This window comes from Gopherus evgoodei, chromosome 22 (assembly GCF_007399415.2).
Source record: "Gopherus evgoodei ecotype Sinaloan lineage chromosome 22, rGopEvg1_v1.p, whole genome shotgun sequence".
Classification (NCBI taxonomy): Eukaryota; Metazoa; Chordata; order Testudines; family Testudinidae; genus Gopherus; species Gopherus evgoodei.
In genome coordinates, this window is record NC_044343.1 from 7,292,949 (window position 1) to 7,313,025 (window position 20,077).

A 20,077-nucleotide genomic window follows, 5' to 3' on the forward strand; every position below is an offset into this window, starting at 1 on the left:
TGCCAGTGTTTTTTGCTTTTCTTGCATAACCTTTGACCCCGTCCCCTCCTTTCCCTCCTCCCCCTCAGAATGAGGGAGCTGCAAAGCCGGGATCATCTGTGTTAATCTGGTCTCATTGAGGCAGGATCAGTGAAACCACCTCACAGATTCACTGTATTATGGAGCAGATTGAAGGACTTAGAGAGCAAATTTAATAAATATCATTTCGATATTACTTGGTGGAAAAAATCCTCGGAGCAGCTGTTGTCGGAAGCGCTGTGGCGAAGGCTGAGGGAATGGGGGCTGGTTATGACAGGGTCTGTGTTGGGGAGAAGGGTGGAAACGCCATCAGTATGGGGTGTGGGGGTGAGGTTCACTTGGGTCAGAGGGAGAGGCTGGGCCGAAAGAGCAGATGTCACATGTTTGAGCTAGGGCCGAGTAGTGGGCACCTAATGGTGGGGCAGGGCTGTATGGGCGCTGGGCGTGGCATGGGTGGAGGCACGTGTTTCAAATGAATTGGAAGTGGTACAAGATTTGATGATGCTCTCTGGCAGTGTGAGGACATGGGGTTGGGGGTTGTTGAAGGATGCACTGTCCCTTTAAAAAAAAAAAAATTAGGTCCTAATTCTGCTTCAAGGCCCTCTGCAGTTTGACCCCCTCTACCCACCCAGAGCACCCCCAGAGGCTCCAGCAATGCCCCGCACAAGGGTCGGGATCTGTCCGTCTGAGGCAGCTTGCAGGACCAGGGCCCTCAGAAGGTGTTTTAAGTGCTAGAACTTGTAATATTTATAAACAATACATCAAGGACAAGTTGAGCCAGATCGTCAGCTGATAGGAATCTGTGGTGCTTCATTATATCTATGCCCATTTACACGAGCCACTGAAGTCTGTGGAGCTACATGGATTTACACTGGCTGAGCTTGTGACCTGTTTGGTGGGATATGAATAAAGCAATGTTAAGCCTTTTAAACCCTCCTTGGTGGGGTCAGAGTTTACCGGAAGGGAGAGCAGGGGTGTGAGATTTCTCCAGGAGTGGGGAAGGGTTACGGATCTCTTTGGTGGCAGGAGAGAGGATATTTTTCTCTGCTTGGTCCTTTGTCTTATAAGGTTCCTTGTAATTCCTGATACAGTCCTTGAGTTGTGCTCTAACATGCCTGAAATGTCTTTGTGAGCTTTCCAGTGGAAAAACCAGTGTTGCCCTGACAGGCACTAGGGGCAAGGGGATGGAAGGGAGGGACTCGAACACTCATCATATTTGTATATCGCTTTTAAGCTATACGCTTCGGCTCCATGGTGGGCGTCTGAGGCAGGTAGACGTATTTACCTTTCTATGGGAGGAGAAGGAAGCAGGTTGGTGCCTGTGTTAGGATAACAAGGGCATTGATTTAGCCAGAGTCTGTTCTCCGCATTAATCCTAGCTCATCTCTAGTTACCACTTGCAGATGGTGTCTTCTGCCTGGCTGCAGCTGGATGCTGTTGACAGTGCCCAGGGAAAGTTCCAGTTGCAAAGGGTGGACAGCTGTAAGAAATCTCTCTTCTGAGACCAGCTTGGTTCACTCCGCTCTATGGAGAGAAATGGAGGCAGCAACCAATCTGGGGTGGTGATTGTAGCTTCTGTAGCTGATGCCCTGTTCTGGAGATGATCTTTTACCCTGCTAAGATGCACTGCAAATCTCAGCTCCAGCCTCTGAAAGCCCTTGAGCGGAAGGCATAGTGCTTGCAGGCAGAGAAATTGACTGACCGCTTTGTCTTTGTCTCTTGCAGGACCCCCTGCCTGCTGGAAAAACACTTGGTTTAGAATAAATGTTTGACCTCTTGCTAACCCCTCTTTCCTCCCAATCTCATTTGGTGAAGAGTGAAAAAGGCTGCAGCCAATCCAAGGAGGGCAAGAGCTGGGGACCGTATCATTAAAATGCTAAAAATGAATGCGCTGAAAACAGACACAATTGGGTATTTAAATCCCTGAATGAAAAGAGTATGTGTTACAGGGCTTGCAGGGAGCTGGTCTCCCAGAGCCCCAGGAAAGTATGTGGTCAGGCCTGTGCTATTAATTTTTTGTTTCTGGTTTTGAAAGGAACTGCGAAATCCACGAGGAAGGCAGATGCCATGGGCTGAAAAAATGGAGAGGGAGTTTTCGTTTGTCCCTGGTGGTGTCAACTGGGTCTGGGGGGAGGATAATTGCCAATCACTAGGTGTGTGCAAGGATTGTGTATACATGCTCTGTCTACAAGTGTTCACGTGCTCAGGCTTCAGCTGTTTCACCCTCACTCCTTCATGGTTGAACACTTGTCCTCTTTGTCCTGGCATGTGCACACTTTGGGCATACTGGCCCCTGGATCAGCTCTCTGTGTTTGTCACTCCAGCTATCGTGCTTGTAGCTAACCTGCTTTTCTACCTTGGTGATCAAAACTAGCGTGCATTGGCAACACCCTCTTTGGGCTTTGTAGGTGCTCGTGCGCCACTCTTAATTGTGCTGCTTGCACTTTTTAGTGCGAGACAGTAGCAGTCAGAGCTAGAAAAGACAGCTAGGCCTCTTTAACCCACCTTGCTGTCTTGCCTTATTCTTCCTTCTGCAAAATCCTGCCACCCCTTTTTTGCTGATTCCCCAAGTTTGGTATCACCCCTCTGTCAAGCCCTTGGATGCAGCCCCATTGTCACCCCTTCCTGCATAATCACCTATTTACATTTAGCATTAGCTTTACTCCATATTCTTTTGGGGGAGGGTGCATGTGGTTGGAAAAACACAGCTTTCCCTCACTTCTCTGTGCAAGTGTCTGAGGACTTTTGTGGGTGCTGAATACCTATGAAGCTACCCCGAAGTCAGGTACTAACTGGCTGGCTGGGCTTTGGGCCAGCAGCACGGAGCAGGTCCATTGGCCGTTGGATTCTTAATGATCAAATGAAACATTTCAAAGTTTTAAAAACACCACCACCAAACTGCAGGCCCATCTGCTGCCAGAAACCCTGCTTCCCATCAACCCCAGGCAGCGAGAGAGAGTGGGGATTTTAAACCAAACAATTTTTTTCCCCTCTGACGGTTGATTGGCTGCCAAGGTTCTCTGAACGGGAAGTCTGCCCCGCCTCTCTTGGTATCGGATGTCAGGTTGGCATGGAAAATCCCATCTGTTTTCAATCTGGATCCCCCCTTGCATCTCCTAAGCATCTTCTCCGTGCTCCCACTCCTACATGCCCTCCTCCACATCCGCTGGGGCACACACATCAAGGGAGTCTGCTTGGGGGGGGGGGGGGGGGAAGTCCCCCAAGTATGAACATGACCTCCCTTATACCCTTTTCCTCCCTTTCCCTAAATACTCAACGCTAAGGCATATGCAGCCCTTCCACGTTGCCTGCCTTGTGTATATATACACACAGGCTTGCCCAGAGAACCTCTCAGTCCAGGGACTACTCCAGTCTTCGGCTTGCAGAATTTTCAAATGACCAAGATTTTAAAACTCTGATCCATCAAGAAACAGTGAAATCAAAGTCTGAGATGGGGAGATCCAGGAGTGTTCCTTTTTGAGGGCTGGAAGGGACCTCAAGAGGTCATCAAGTCCAGCCCCCTGCGCTGAGGCAGGACCAAGTAAACCTTGATCAATCCTGACGGGTTTGTCCAGCCTGGTCTTGAAAACCTCCAGTGACGGGAAGTCCACAATCTCCTGTGGAAGTCTGTTACAGTATTTAACTACTCTTAAAGTTAGGATGTTGCTCCTTTGCTGCAGATTAAGCCAATTACTATTTGTCCTACCATCAGTGGACATGGAGAACAATTAGAGAGACAAAGGTGGGGGTGGTAATAATGTTTTTTTGATTGGACCAATTTCTGTTGGGGTGAGAGAGAAGCTTTCGAGTTTACACACAGAGTTCTTCAGGCCTGGGAAATCTCTGAGTGCCACAGAACAATCGAGCACTGTCCTCTTAATAACAGTCCTTAATGTATTTGAAGATTGTTACCAGGACCCCTATAGGGCTTGTCTACATCACAAAGTTGCAGCGCTGGTGAGGGGGTTACAGCGCTGCAACTTAGGAGGTGTACACATCTGCAGGGCATCACCAGCGCTGCAACTCCCTGTTTGCAGCGCTGGCCGTACTCCCGTTTTGTCTCGGGTGTAGAGGATCCAGCGCTGGTGATCCAGCGCTGGTAATCAAGTGTAGACACTTACCAGCGCTTTTCTTGACCTCCGTGGAATAAGCAGGTATCCCAGCATACCTGAGGAAGCCTCTGGTAATCAAGCTGGTCTCCTTCCCCGGTTTGCTCTCGCGTTCCCCGAACCCCGAGCAAGCAGGTCTCCTTCCCTGCGGTTTGCAGGGTGGTTCGGGGAACGCGAGAGCAAACCGCGGCGAAGCTGGTCTCCTTCCCCGGTTTGCTCTCGCGTTCCCCGAACTCCGAGCAAGCAGGTCTCCTTCCCTGCGGTTTGCAGGGGGGTTCGGGGAACGCGAGAGCAAACCGCGGCAAAGCTGGTCTCCTTCCCCGGTTTGCTCTCGCGTTCCCCGAACCCCCCTTGAAGCCGCCCAACAGCGCTGCAGTATGGCCACATCTAACACCACTTGCAGCGCTGGTTGCTGTAAGTGTGGCCACTCTGCAGCGCTGGCCCTATACAGCTGTACTAATACAGCTGTAACAACCAGCGCTGCAAAATTTTAGATGTAGACATACCCTCAGTCTTCTTTTCTAAAGACTAAATGTGCCTGTTTTTTAACTTTCCTCATAGGTCAGGTTTTCCAAACCTTTTTATCATTTTTGTTGCTCTCCTCTGGACTCTCTCTCTCCAATTTATCCACATCTTTCTTAGAGTGGCAACCAGAACAGGACACACTACTCCAGCTGAGCCCTCACCAGCAGGATAATTACCTCCTGTGTCTTATATTTGGCACTCCTGTTAATACACCCCAGAATATTAGGCTTTTTCTCAACTGCATCACAGGGTTGGCTCATATTCAGTTTGTGATCTGCTGTAACCCCAGATCCCTTTCCACGGTACTATCCCCTCGCCCGTTATTCCTATTTTTGTAGTTGTGCATTTGATTTTTCCTTCCTAAATGTGGTACTTTACACTTGTCTTTATTGAATTTCATCTTGGTCAGTTCAGTCCAATTCCTTGATTTTGTCAAGGTTGTTTTGATTCTAATCCTGTCCTCCAATGTGCTTGTTACCCCTTCTAGCTTGGTGTTATCGACAGATTTTATTAGCAGACTCTCCATTATCCAAGTCATGAATGAAGATATTGAATAGTACCAGACCCAGGACTGGCCCCTGCACAGTCCCACTAGAAACATCTCCTCCAGTTTGATAGTGAATCTCTGATAACTATTCTTTGAGAGCAATCTTTTACCTAGTTTTTCACTCACCTGATAGTAATTTTATCTAGACCACATTTCTCTAGTTTCCTTATGAGAATGGTATGTGGGACTGTGTCGAAGCCTTACTAAAATAAAGAGAGATCCTGTCTACTGCTTCGTGCCATCCACCAGGCCAGTAACCCTGTCAACAAAGGAAATTAGGTTGTTTGTTTATTCTTGACAAATACGTGTTGGCTATTCCTTAGAACCCTGTTATCCTCTAGGGGCTTACAAATTTGTTGTTTAATAACTTTACCCAGTATCTTTCCAGATCTCAAGGGTAGTCAGGCTGGTTTATAATTCCCCAGGTCGTCTTTGTTCCCTGTTTTTAAAGTCCGGTACTATTTTTGTGCCCTTTTCCAGTCCTCTGGGAACTTGTGCGCCCTCGATGATAATTGCTAATGATTCCGAGATTGCTTCAGCTAGTTCCTTAAGTACCATCGAGTGAATTTCGTCAGGCCCTGCTGACTTGAATACATCTAACTTTTATCAATATTCTTTCAGCTGTTCTTTCCTGGTTTGGGGTTGCCTCTCCCCCATGTTACCAATATTAATTTTGTTGTATCTGGTCACCATCAACCACCTTATAGGCACGAGGCACCTCTGCCTTCTTGAAGTCATCAGTCATTAGCTTTCTTTCCCTGTTAAGCAGACGACCTACCCTTTCCTTCATCTTTCTCTTACTCCTATTTAAATAATTTTCTGGTGCCTTTTATGTCCCTTGCAAGGGGTAACTCATTTTGTGTCTCGGCCTTTCTGATTTTGTCCCTATGTGCTTGTGCTACTCTTTTGTGCTCTTCCTTAGCCACCTGTCCGTGTGTCCGCTTTTTATAGGATTCCTTTTTAGATTTTCTAGTCATTAAAACCGCGAATACACAATGATTTGCTTCCACCCTCAAGCAAAGCGTAGCATCTCTGTGGGGTTTCAGATTAACTTGAACACATGTGGGTAATAATAAGCATATCATGGTCTTTCTCTGCAGAAGCCCTCTTTTGTCCCAGATCCCCTTCCGTAGTCTTTTGTTTGTCATCCCGTGCTGTGTTATGTCTTATTTAGACTATAAAGTCCTCAGGCCAGGGATTATCATCAGTTTTTTTATGCCTGTAAAGAGCCATGCACACCTGTGGTGCTTCATAAATAACAAATGGGTTTTAAAAAATCCCCAGGCCTTTTATAGTCCGATAAAGTTTGCCTCCACAGTAGCAAAAAATTGATGTTTGATTTATTTATGTTTTGTCTTGTCAAAATTTGTAGCGGCGATTATCCTGCAGTCATTCCCCTGCCAGCCTTCCTGGGCCCTGATCATCATGGGCTGCATCCGCGGTATCCTCTTGTCCCAAGGTTTCTCATCGTTGCTATCACCAGTTCAGTTCCACCAGTGGCAGTGGTAGTGCACAGAAGATACTGGCAGCTTAACTGTGATGGTGTCTAACCGAGCTCAGCACATATCTGTGTGACGCCGCGGTTAAAGCACCAGTGACTGCCCACAGCCCTGTTGGTCTGTTTGGTCTCTGCTAGGATTGTAATAGTGCTGGCTAACCTGTATTTAAAAACACACTTCTTTCTCTAGTGGGGACAGGGCCTGAATGAAGGGAGAGCGGAGTTCTAGTGCTGGCTGCTCTGTTAACTGTGCTGTGCACCCATGGCAGGTTGTTCAGTCTTTTTTGTACCTCAGTTTCCCTTCAGTATAATAGTGAATAATTAACTGCTCTCCAGAGGGGGCATGTGAGTCTCAGCTGTTTGCACGTGGCTTGGAGATTCTCCAGCTGGAAGATGCCAAGATGAGGAACCATAGATAAAAAAGGAAGCTGGAATAAGAATAAGTCCCTAGAAACAGTAGCACAGAGTGTGTCTTTCTCTCCTTGCCCTGGTTCTCGCCATCTGGGGCATGAGGTTCGCAGCCGGCTTGGAAAGGGAAATGTATGAGCCATCTCTAGCTACAGTGCAGCTGGACCAGGCTGGGGCCCAGACACAAGTCACCCCCTCCCCACCCCCTCAGAAACAAAATCCCAACCTCCTCTGCCTCGCCAAACTCATGGATGGAAGAGAGACTTCCCCTGGGGAGCTAAATGCGTTACTGGCTGCTATGCCTTGGGGGTGGGCAGGAGGGGCCTCCTGCCCCCCTTCCGCCAAGGCAGCACATCCTCTATGGGGTTTCCCCCAACTCAGTCCCTGTCCCTCACACCATCATCCCTTACAGGGCCATGCCAGCTCAAGTACCCTCCATCCCCCCATGGATCTCCTCCCTCTCTTTCCAAAAGATCTTCCGCAATGGATTTTCTTCCTCCTCCATCCCACACACGTTCCCCTGTGGCTCCCTCCCCCCCATGGATCAGCTCTCCCTCCCCCAGGGGGGGCTGGAACAATGTGTGTAGTGGGGGTGCTGGGAGCCATTGAACCAAACTGTAAACCCTGGATATGATGGAAATCACTTCAAGCCAGGGGGTGTTGCAGCAGCCCTAGTTACAGCACCTATGCCTTCCTCTATGGATCTCTTCCCCCCTGGATCTGCACCCCCTCTCCTTGCCCCTCCCCTATGGAACTCGCGTGCCCATGGATCTGTGCCTCGCTCCTCCCCTGTCCCTTATGGATTTTCCCCTACAGACCTTGTCCTGCACAGCTGCTTCCTTCCCCCTCTCCCCACCTCCCTCTCACTCTGTAGGCTCCCTGCCCCTCCCCTGGCTCCTCCCAGTCTTTGCCCCCCCCCCTTCCTCGTCCCATCCCATGTCTCGCTCCGGACCCTGCAAGAGGTGTCACCCCTACCCCCCTCCGCACCCAGGTTGGATTAACGGGAACCAGGCGCCTCATGGGTCCCTAGCCACTGCCTCTGGCCTCCAGTGCTGCAGCTGGGGGCCCCTCTCGGGGGCTCTGATGGGAAAGCTCACGGTGAGTTCTGCAGCCCGACTGGGTCTGAAGTGTGTGGGGGGTGGCTCCTGGCACCCTGGGTCTGTGGGACCTGCATGGGGGCTGTTCTCCATCCTCTGCTCCCCCCATTTCATCCCTTTGCCCCTGCTCCGTGTCCTCCTCGTCCCCCATCACTCGCTTCCCATCCTCTGCCTGGTCTGCTCCCCCATTCCTCCTCCCCCACCCCGCTCCAAGTTCTCTTCCCCCATTACCCTCTTCCTACCGCTTTCTTTCCTTCCCTGTCCCCTGCCCCCTTTCCCCTCTCCACATTCCCCCTCTCCTTTTAACCCTTCTGTTAACTTCTGGTGCTCAGCTCAGTAACTGCCCGTTTTAGGAGCTGGTCCCCATCGCTTTCCTGGGGCAGGATAAATAGAAGCCCCCTTTCCCCTCTGCCCTCCACCCGACATGGTCCCGTGAGCTGCCCTCCACCCCCAGTCCACCAGGAACCCTAGGGCTGCTCCCCTGTGTCTGTGCTAGGTTAAACCCAGAGCAGATTCTACTTGTTACTTTTCATTCTGGTGGCTGAGTTTAAAACATCAGTCCAGAGTTTCCTTTTTAAGGGAATAATTCCCTTCTCCAGCTTGGGAACATCCAGAGCCAGTTACAGTTCAGAGAACTTCCCCTGGGCTGCTTGTTAATCCGTCTCTTGCCTTCTTTAATTTTACGGTTGATCCTGCCTGTCTGTGTGTGTTTCTGTGTCTCGCTCGCTCTCTCAAAGTGGAGATGAAGGGTTGTTTTTTTTTTCACCCTCATTTATTTGCTGTGGGTTGATTGTGTTTCAGCAAAGATCCCCCCTTCCTCCACGTCTGTAAATACCCCTCTGTCTGTGTCTGGCACATTGCATCTGGTATCAAAATATAAGGTTTAAAAATAAAGTTAAAGAATCCTTCTTTGAGCCAGCTGCTGCCGGACTTCAGGGGAAAGGTGGATTTGTTTTGTGTGGGGTCAGACTGGGAACTGGCTTGCTGCTATTCGCAGATTTCAGTGGCATCCAAATTATAACACCGAGATTTCATCTTTTTTCCCCTCCCTTTTTGTCTTGGGGGATCAATAATGTTGTTCAATTGAAAGGGGGGGGGATTCAGTGCAGTGAAGATTAATTGTATAGGTCAGCATTATTTTGAAATCATTAAAGGCACATTGATTCTCCCTCTCCCTCTCCTCCTCCCCCACCCCACCGCCTTTAAATCTGCCCAATCGTTTACTGGTGCGTTTATTTGCAAAACAAGGGACAAATAAATGACAGACTGTGCCAAGCTTCCCCAGTGTGTGCAAAACTCCTCTCTTCCCTTTATAAAAGTGCACCAAGGACTGGCTTCCTCTGTTTAAAAATCGACTTTTTCCAAATCATCCTTTTTATTACTTACTTTTCCAATCGCTCCAGCTCCTCCGTGAGATTTCCTTTTTTTTTTTTCTGAACAAAGGACGGGCTAGATGAAGGCATGATACACAGTTAACACATGCATAGCACTGGGATGTGATTGATACCGTTTCTTTTATGTACAGGACTAATGTGCTTATTTACAAGGTGTAATTTTTGTACAGTTTCTGTATTCTGCTGCAATACAATGGAACCGTTTTTGTGCTGCTTATAGAGCTAATTGGATGCAATATCTATTACACCACTATTTTCATTGCAAAAATGTAATCCTTTTTTTTTTTTTTTTTGACCAAGAGGTAGAGTAGACGTAAACCCTTCACTTTAGAAATGTGAAGGTAAATGGGAGCAGCTTTGTTGGAAACTTTCAGAGAGAAGTGGCCATTTTCCATCCCTTTATGATTTATATCTTCTCTCTCCTCTCCTCCCTCCCCGTCACCACCTCGAAACCCCCTGGAGTTCCCACTCCAGCAAGGATTAATACCCTTCTGTTAGAGGGAACTTTTCACAGCAAAACTCCAACTGGAATTCTCAGCAGCCCGGCCGTTAGCGGGAACACTTTAACTTAAATTTAAATTTATCTCGTTCGCTGTCTGAGAACTCTCCTGCAGTTAAGGGGGAAAATGTAAAGATTAAGCAGATCGTTACTGTTTATGAAAAGCACTTTGAAACATTACCATGATGGTCCTTTTTTAAAAAAAAGAATTCTCTAGACTGTACTTTGCCAAGGTAATGTCTGTGCTTACTTTCCTCTTCTGAAAATACCAGCTAAAAGCCTGCAAATCACAGATTCAGCTGCACTGAGATAGATCACCACACGTGGTAGAGAATAAAATCCCTAATAATATCATAGTAGCATGCTAAAAAAGAGACTTTCCCTAAATAGCCCGCCACCTGCATTGTGTGATCTTCCTTCTTTTTTAACTGGTTTCATGTACATCAGGCAGGCTTTTGTCCATCCACTGACAATCAGTTATGCAGTCTGTGAAGGTGCTTATCCCTTCCAGAATTTTACGAGGTGGATATTTATAACTGATGCTGTTTGGCTTGCTCCAGAGGAGGAGTGGGGGGGAAATCTTTACTTAACTGCTAATTTTCTTGTTTAAAATGTGTCTTTGTGATTGTTTGTTTGTTTTTTCCTTAGATTCATTTAGTATAGGATACCTAGTATTTGTTCATTTAAAATAGACCTCACACATGTTAGGTGGTAGCGTGTAGGTCTCTGGGGGAGGTGAATGGGGTTCTGTTTACACAGCAGGGGTTCTGGTTAAATCCTTGCTGGATTGAACTGTGATGTAGCAGAAACTTTGCAGGGATCACCATTTAGAGGGTGTCTCTTCCTTTCTCCTGTCTGTTCCCCCCAGGAATAAAATCAGTTCCACTCACAATTCTGTCACATTGACCATCCAGGAATGGCAAGGAACTTTTACAAATATTAATGAACATATCTTTGTCAGGTAGGAAATGTGTCATCCCCATTTTACAGACAGGCAAACTGAGATATAGAACAGTGAAGTTACTTTCTTGAGATCACACTGCCAGACGGAGGTAGAAATGAATCAGGCACTGCTGATTCCCAGCCCCTTGCTGTAACTAGTAGACATCCTCCTTTCACAGCAGACACGCAAGGCAGTGATTGTTGTAGGGTTGCCCACTTTCCAGTCGCACAAAACCAAACACCCTTGCCCTGTCCCTTCCCTGAGGCCCCGCCCCCACTCACTACATTCCCCCTCTCTTGGTGGCTCGCTCTCCCCCACCCTCACTCACTTTCACTGGACTGGAGTGAGGGCTCTAACTGGGGGTGTAGATTTCAGGGTGGGGTTCAGGGTTCAGAGTGTGGGAAGGGGGCTCCAGACGGGCAGGGAGTTGGGGTGCAGGAGAGGGTGAGGGCTTCAGCTGAGGGGGCTGGGGATGAGGGCTGCAGGAGGAGATGAGGGCTCCAGCTGGGAGGGGGTGGGGGGCTGGGGATGAGGGGTTTGGGGTGCAGGAGCAGGTGAGGGCTCCAGCTGGGGAGGAGGGGTTTGGGGTGCAGGAGGGGGCTCCAGGCTGGGGGGTGGGGCCAAGGAATTTGGAGTGCAGGATGGGGCTGTGGGTTGAAGCAGGGGATTGGGGTGCAGGAGGGGGTGAGGGCTCCGTGGTGGGGCCGGGGATGAGGGGTTCAGGGTGTGGGATAGAGCTCTGGACTGGGGCAGGGGGTTTGGGTGCAGGATGGTGCTCTGGGGAGGGGGGCTCAGGGCTGGGGTCTGGGCTTACCTCAGGCAGCTCCCGGTCAGCAGTGCAGCAGGAGGGCTAAGGCAGGCTGCCTGCCTGTCCTGGCATTGTGCTGCGTGTGCCCTGGAAGCAGCTAGCAGGTCTGGGTCCTAGGGAGAGAGGCCAGGCGGTTCCACACGCCATTCTTGCCCGTAGGCCCCCCCCAGCTCCCATTGGCCAGTTAGCTAGTAGGAGTGCAGAGCTGGTGCTCGGGAGGTTGTGGGGGGGAAGGGGCAGCGGGTGGAGCCCCGTGGTTCCCCTGCCTAAGAGCCAGACATGCTGTCCGCTTCTGGGGTGCACCGCAGTGCCAGGACAGGTAGGGACTGGCCTGCCTTAGCACCACCAACCGGACTTGTAATGGCCTGGTCGGGGGTGTTAACCAGAGCCTCCAGGGTCCCTTTTTGACCGAGTGTTCTGGTCGAAAACTGGACACCTGGTCACCCTGGTAGTTAAGTCTATTTACCCTCAAACCAGAGAAGACAGAACTGTGCTTTCATCTGGGGAAAGAAGTGCCTCATTTGGGTGTTCCAAAACTCAGAAGAGAATCTTGGAGGCTTCAGAGTTGGGGTGGTTAAATACAGTTGGAGTTGCCTGCTCATTTCCTGGAAAGGCGATAGTTAAATTATATACATAAATTCCTCCTTATCACATGATACGTTATCCTGTTTCTTAACCTCAGTCCTGGAGAGTTCCAATCCTCTCCTCTTCCCAGGCTGTTTGGTAGAGGCCATCGCAGAATTCTGCTGATAGTTACCTCTTCTTCCTATGGTATGACTATTTAGTAGTTTAGAAATGTATCACAATAATCACCTGGGAAATTGAGACCTATCTTAGGGTAGGATCAGAGCATCAAAATTGTCCCTGTCCCAAAGGCAGTGTGCTCTGTAATAGCAAAGAGTATTTTTATGGATAGACCACAGATACGGATTCGGGAATAGGGTTATGTTCCCGGCTCTGCCACTGGCTTGCTGGGTGACCTTGGACAAGTCACTTACTCTCTCAGTGCCTCAGTTTCTCCATCTGTTAAATGGGGATGATGATGCTGGCCTTCTCTGTAAAGTGCTTTGAGGTGTGATGGAAAGCCCTGTATGAGAGCTAGCTATTACAAAAGAGCAAAGACAAAAGGTGGGCACAGAAGGATAGAGTGACTAGCTGAAGTTTGCAGCAGGTTGGAGGTAGGGTCAGGTTTAGAACCCAGGTCTTCTGATATTTAGTCCAGTGCTTCTGGCATCTTGGCTCTGTCTGTAGAGTGGATGCAGGCCAGCCAGCAACAGTGCAGTTTGTTCATGCTACCTTGCCATCCAAGGGACTCCCCTGTAGCGTAAGAGTAGAAAATTTGAGCTGGATAGCCAGTCAGGTCTTGGCGCTTCTGCTGAAACAGCCAAAGAGGGTGGCAAGTGCAAGAATGGGGTTTTTGTGTGCGTGTTTGACACCTGTCCATTAGGAGCTAGACTGAAGCCACCTGTGCATTTCATGTTGGTCTTTGTATAGCCATCACGTCATAGCCGTTAGTCACTTCAGGGTGGATTTTAACCAGTGGCCTAGTCATAAAAGACTCTATCATTGCCTGCTTCCCCTGAGCCATCCTGTGCCCCTGTATCTGAAGAGATTTTGTACACACCAGGTACATTTTATTTCTGCGCAGGGCTTTGCTGTTGGACTGAGCAGAGAGATTGCACCAGGTCCTTTGGCAGCAAGCGAGTGTAATCTTGTTACATTTGAATTTATTTCATGCTGCGTTTGTGAGTGTGAAAAATGAACTGGTAAAATTAGGGACTCTGGAGAGTGTAAGACATTGTGTGTGTTCAGATGCTGACTGTAGGAAAACGTCTGTCAAAAGCTCTCTTTGAAGGAGTAGCTGCCCTTCCAGAAGTATTTTGTAGGAGTAATAATAACTGTTTCAATATATGAAACCTTCTGAATCAAGAGGCACCGGGGAGATGTTACAGCAGTAAATGCAGCCTGGCTGATGTAGGTATGGAGATGTATCAGACAGAACCATGCAATACCATTATTTTCACTAAGCCCGTACATCTTGTGACATTGGCATGGTGACTCACTCCGTAGCTTGGTACAAGCTCACTTGCTGGGACAGGTAGGAACACTCATGAAAAGGAGACTTTAAGGAAGACTATTCGGAACCGACTTTTTATTTACAAAACACTTCAGGCATGCATATGAGGGGTGCGTGAGTTTCCTTGTGTGCTGATTGGTGTTCAGATTACTATGGTAATAGGAGCATTTAAAAACCAAGGGCCGGATTCTGCAACCTTTACATGCAGGAATAGCCCTTACTCAAATAAGTCGCACAAGTTAGGGTTTCAGGAGCAGTGTCTGAGTCTGTAGGGTGACTTCCCTCCTGTTTCTGGTCTGTTAAGGACGTTTAACTGTCTGACCTGATAGATGGGCTGTTTGCTGCTCTGTAACTGTACCCAAAGAATCGGATCCAGCCCGTTTTGATCATTTTTCAATAGTTCATTTGGGTTTAATGCCTCTCTTGCAATTGATTCTCTATTACAAACAGATTCTCTGGTAATGGCGCCTGTGCCATTCTGATGGGGCCATTAGTATAATAGCAAAGAGTATTGTTACGGAATCAGGATATGGAATTTATATCGAATCATTATACTAACAGAAGTCATACCATAAGTAAAACGCTGCTGTAACACAAGCACTAAACCCACATGGAATAGAGAAAACGACAGTACACACTTTCCCTGAGGCTGGCACTTTGAGATTTCATCGTTGAATGGTGAGAGAGGATTTTCATGTATGGCCGCTGCCCCTGGGGAGTGGCAAGGCTATTCCCCACTGCCAATGCAGGGCTAGTGAAGATCTGCTTTTTCCAGGGATCTGTTCCAGAGTGATTGTGATGCTGTTGGAAGTGGGAGGAGAAAGCGCTTGCCATGTGATGTGTTGCCCATACAAATCAGGGAGCCTTTTCATTGGAGCCTTTTCAAAACCTAGCCTAGGAGATTGTTACAAAGAATGAGTGGTATAAATGGACTGTCACTTTTCTCCCGCAGGGCATTCAGTTTTGCTCTTGGGCTGGCCGTGTAGCCCCGTAATGTTCCAGGACTAATTTGAGACGGGACTTCTGTACGCATGCTCTTCTTGGGTTGTATGAAAACAGTGTACATTTGCATTGCTCCTCCGGCCTTTGTGCTGTGAATGGGGGCGAAAGCCGGCAATTACATTTGTGGGATTCTCAGAACGGGGGTGGGGGAGTAAACCTCCCAGAAGTCTTAACATTGCAGGCATGATAAACTTATTCTGCCCTGATGCGGCAAACGAGAATGTAAAAGACTACTCCGCCCCCCAAAAAACTGAGTGAAAGGGAGAGTGAAAATAGATGTCTTGGGGGAAATTATTACATGTCCGGGGAGGAGAGGGAATTTTCCTTTTGCTTCCCTTCCTACAAATAAATCCCTAGAGAAAGGCATGTGGCAGGCCAGTGTTCAGGCTGTTTTTAAGTATAGATAATCCAGATGGCTAATCTGTAGCCTGGTTTGGCTAGCAGGACCCTCTTGGGGAGGGCACAGGAGGATTCTGGGAAGCAGTGTTTGCAACAGCAGTGTTTAAACAAAGTAACTGCTAAGGCTGTTTCGTGTGGACAGAGCATAGACGTCTTGGTCTTTTTTTAAATTCCTTTTTAAATGGTGACAGTGACTCCTGACTTCTGTCCGTCCCATTTCCCCCTCCCGCCCCCCCCGCCCCTCCTTGAGCTGGGATATTTTAGCAAAGAGTAAAACAGGAGAGACTCTCTCAGATGTGGTTTTGGTTTTGTTGACGTGTCCTCTGGCGAGAGACACAGCCCCTTTATGGCAAGACCATACATCTTGCTGAGATCGGCTAGGGTATTTTAGCTGGGGGGTTGGGAGCCAGAGGGAAGGTTAGTTGGTTGGACAGTAATTGGCTGACAGCCAGGTCTGGTGTATGCTTTGAATTTCTCTTGCCAGAGGCCCCAGTTGGGCTACAGAAGGTGGAGGGGTTACTTTTTTTTTTTTATAGCTCACTCTCCCTTTGTCAGTGAACATCTGGTGCCAGGGTGGTGGTGGTTGGAGGTGGGGCAGGGTGGCCTTTGACTCTAGAGAATTTGATAGAGTGGGGCAGTTTAGGAGGTGGGGGAAGGGGGGAGTGAGGTCAGTACTTTAGGGCTTCTTGCAGATAGAAAGAGTGCTGGGATTCAAATCGCTTTTATATTCACTGTGAAGGAGAGGGACGGGAGGAAGAAAAAGCAAAAACTTCCCAAGAAGTGAGTCTCTCTCTCTCTCTCTCTCCCCCCCCCCACTTTAAAAAAATTACTTTTTTCACTATGTGCATAGGAGGTGGGGGACCATCAAAAAAAATCTGTTGCCCATGCCCCCTCTTCTGGCTGCTCCTCCGCACCAGCTCAGGCTTGGAACCCGCCCTTTGTAATCTCAGTTAGTTCTCCCCAGTTTTAGGACCACTTGTTCCTTCATTTGCTCCATGCAGCCGTGCGCGCACCGGGTTCAGTAACCTTCTCCCTTCCCCGAGATGAGCTCAAATTAAAACTTCATCCTCTTAGTTAAATAAGAAAGAAGAAATCCTCCAAACCTTCTGTCATCGGATGTGGGTAGTTTTGTGCATCATCTTCCCTTCAGCTAGCAGATGGACCGGGGATTCCAGACATGGAAACAGCCCGGCTGCAAGCAGGAGGGGGTGAATGAATGCTAGGTTCCTACTGCCCCTAGTTTCTTTGGTAGAGGAGTGGGTGAGCAGATCTTTTGTTTCAGAGCCTTCCCCCAAGGGCAGATCTTTCAGTCCACTTTCTCCTCTCCCTCCCTCCTGTTCAGTGATTTCGGGTTGGGGTGGGAGACTTGCAAGGCCCTGGCAATAAAAGTGGAATCTTCATTTCTCTGCTTTTAACCCCTTCCACTGGAAACTCCCCCCACCCCACCATTATGGTCTGTGTGCAAAGGGAAATGTTTATGAAGCCGTGGGAGCTAAAATGGGGCCTCTAGGAAGAGTCTTGGTGAAATCCAATATCCTGCCACCACTCTCAGTGGTAGGATCAACCCTTTGTGTAAAAACTGCTTGTAAGATGTAATGTCTATTCGACCTGCCTTTTGCAAGCTCTACCCCTGGGGAGTTAAGCACTCTGTGGTTCTGTTGGGGCTTTTATTCATGTGTTTTTGTTTTGTTTTTTTGGGAGGGGAGTGATGTATATCATAGCCTGAAATCATACACTCCCAGAAAGCATTGATCATGTTCTGAAAGGCATATGTTTACTTTACACAGTGAAACATACACAGCTGTACTCCCCACTCTTCTTCTCTACCTGCTGTGTGTGATAAAGACCCAAAAAAGGAGAGGGACAAATTATTCATGCTGGAAACTTAAAATGCCTTGGGAGTCTTTCCCATTTGTGTAAAGAGCTCCTTCTGTAAGATCAGCTTCATTATTGTTTCTGCTGGGGAAAAAAATCCAATAACATTTTTTTGGGGGAGCGGAGGGACGGGACAATGACGACAGGGTATGAAATTTGTGCAGGAAACTGGGACTAAAACGAATGATGTATCTCAAAATGTGAGGGACTGTTGAGAGGCATGTGCTGTACAAGGGTAAATGTACTAGTCTGTGATGCTAGCAGCTGAAATTTGCATTCGTAATTGTATAGTGAGTAAGGTACTATGCATATTAAAGGTTGTTTTCACTCATTTTTTAAAAAGTGAGGTTTTTAGTAGAACTGGTCAAAATCTTTAATTCACAACTTTGAATGACCTTTTCTGAAACTGACCAATTTCATGAGAAGCTTTTAGTTTATTTAATTTTTGTTTTGTTTTTCATTTTAAACCACGATTTTTAAGTTTGAGGTTTTTGTTTGCTCATTTGGAGGAGGCGGGGTTTCTCCCTCTTTTTGCCACTGAATGAAATGGAAGGAATGATGTCTGGATTATTTGACTTTTTTCTTTTGTCCTTTTGCCACTTTCTTTTTAGACTTTTTCTTTTGGAGAATTGCAAAGAATTATAGCATACGTGTTAGTTATAGAAGAACAGAAGGAGAAACAAAAATCTGTAATTCTGCCATCCTGTATATTTTTAAAAAATTGGCAAAGGTTTGAAATGTTAGGGTAGCAAAGGGGAAAAATTAGGAAATGGGGTTAACTTATTTGAGCTCAGTGTCAAAAAAAAGGATAAAAACAAAAATTAAAAAATGGTTTCTGTTTTACAAGATTCACAATGAAACAACTTAGAAAATGTGATTATTTTGCAATTTTTTTTTAAATTTTATTAACCAGCTCTAATTATCTTGTGTGTGGGAAAGGCGAAGTTCTGGAAACTGAGCAGAGTCAGACTAGGCCAGGCACTGGTGGTGACAGCAGGATGGACTGCCCTATGCTGCGTTGTTCATATGCTTTAACCTTGCACTGGAAGGTGCTCCTTTGTGTGGGAGGAGGAGTTCAGTCTCCAAAGCCCATTCAGTCTCTGGGCTCAGTTGAGACGGCTGATGATGGCTTGAACTTTCCCCCACTCATTAGGAATGGCTCTGAAGCCACCAATTCATTGCATGTAGGCCACCAAACAGCTATCTCATGGGAATAACTTGTTGCCACGGAATGGATTTGAACTGGTGTCTTGGGCCCTGAACGGTGCAAGGTGCCTGAGAACCAGAACTACCTTGATTCCCAGTGAAGATGAGGCACAGTCCTTTGCAGAATTGAGCCCCTCCTGCTTCAGGGTTTCACATAAGCATTAGATGTTTGGAGTTGGAATGATCTGTCCATAGGGAAATTTCTTCCCAACAGGATTTCTTGCCCCTTTTTGTGAAGCCCCTTCCCCCTGCCTCATAGAGAAAGGCTTCTGGACTTTATGGACCATTTGTCCGATCTGGCCTGTTATGTTCGATGCGTGTAGTACCAGGCTCTCCGTGAGGGAGGACTCCTATTGCATCGGCAATAGCCTGTTTTTTTGTTTACAGAAAGAGGAGCATGGCTAGATGAGCGTGCTAGTGCTAATCCCTGAATGTGCACAGATCCATAGAGCCAAACTGCTTGTGTGGGTTGAAATGCTTATTTCATAAGAGGGGCCTGAGCTGTGTACGGATGTGGATCGTATGGGCTAGAAATCAGAAGTTCTCAAACTGTGGGTCAGGACCCTGTTTTAATGGGGTCGCCAGGAATGGTGTTAGGCGCCAGGAAGCTTCAGGGCTGAAGCCAAGCCCGAAGGCTTCAGCTTCCACCGCCGGTAGCGGGGTTCAGGTTACAGGCCCCCTGCCTTGAGCTGAAGCTTTGTCACACACCCCTCCCTCCACGCCGCGCAGGTTGGTGGGCTCGAGCTTTGCCACCCTCCTCACCCCATCTGGGTGGTGGAGCTCAGACGGGCTCCGGCCTTGGGGCCCCCTCCTGCCGTCGTGTAGTACTTTGTGTTGTCAGAAAAGGGGTTGCGGTGCAATAAAGTTTGAGAATGGCTGGAGATTGTGCATCATGAACAGTTGTGGGCAAGAGGTTGTGTGTAAACTTCACGGCCCAAAGGAGTAGCTCCAGGAGCTATTGACTCTGAGGGCATGTCTATGCTGCAGTTAAAAACCCATAGTTAGCCCTTGTCAGCTGATGCAGGCTCGCGGGACTCTGGCTAGGGGCTGTTTAATTGGGGTGTAGATGCTCAGGCTGCAAGCTCTGGGACCCTCTCCCCTTGCAGGGTCCTGGATCCGGGCCTCCAGCCTGGCCCGAATGTCTACCCCGCAATTAAACAGCCCCTTAGCCCGAGCTCCAAGAGCCGAGTCAGCTGGTGCAGGCCAGCCAGGGGTTTTCAGTTGCAGCACAGGCTGACCCTGAGACACAATTCCCTCCCTGCTCCCCCCTCGCTCCAGCAGTGTAGTAACTTGGTGCAAGTGTCATTGGGAGTTAGGTGCCTAAATACCTTTGCAGATCTGAGCCATTTTAGGTACTTTTGAAGAATTTACCCTTGATGTCATTGAATGCTGGGCTTCTAAGTCACCTAGGGCAACATTTTCAAATGCACCCATGTGTCTAAACTGGAGCTGGTTGGGAATTTTGTTGTGTGTGTGTGAAATTGCTAATTCATTGAAATTGAAACATCTCAATTTGAAAAAGTAGCAGGCCCAATGAAAACCTTATTGAAAGGTTTCTCAGGTCCAGGCTGGAATTTCTGGTAGGGAAGTAAAGAGAGAAACCCACCCCAGCACAGGCAGTGGCCCAGTTCCGGGCAGAGCAGGGACTTGAACCCAGGACTCCCAGATGTGG

At 48.1% G+C, this 20,077-nt stretch overlaps 1 protein-coding gene across 17 annotated transcripts in view; it reads left to right on the forward strand.

Annotated features, from left to right (window-relative positions):
• PTPRS (protein tyrosine phosphatase receptor type S) overlaps nucleotides 1-20,077 on the forward strand; it is a 247,104-nt gene that overhangs the window by 46,420 nt on the left and 180,607 nt on the right. For 14 of the 17 annotated variants that reach the window (XM_030540231.1, XM_030540238.1, XM_030540236.1 and 11 more), the window contains exon 1: nucleotides 8,052-8,203. The exons of the other annotated variants lie outside the window; for them this stretch is intronic. The gene's annotated coding sequence lies outside the window, so the exon portion shown is untranslated. Of the gene's footprint in view, nucleotides 1-8,051; nucleotides 8,204-20,077 lie in introns of those variants that run through there. 17 annotated transcript variants of the gene reach the window in all.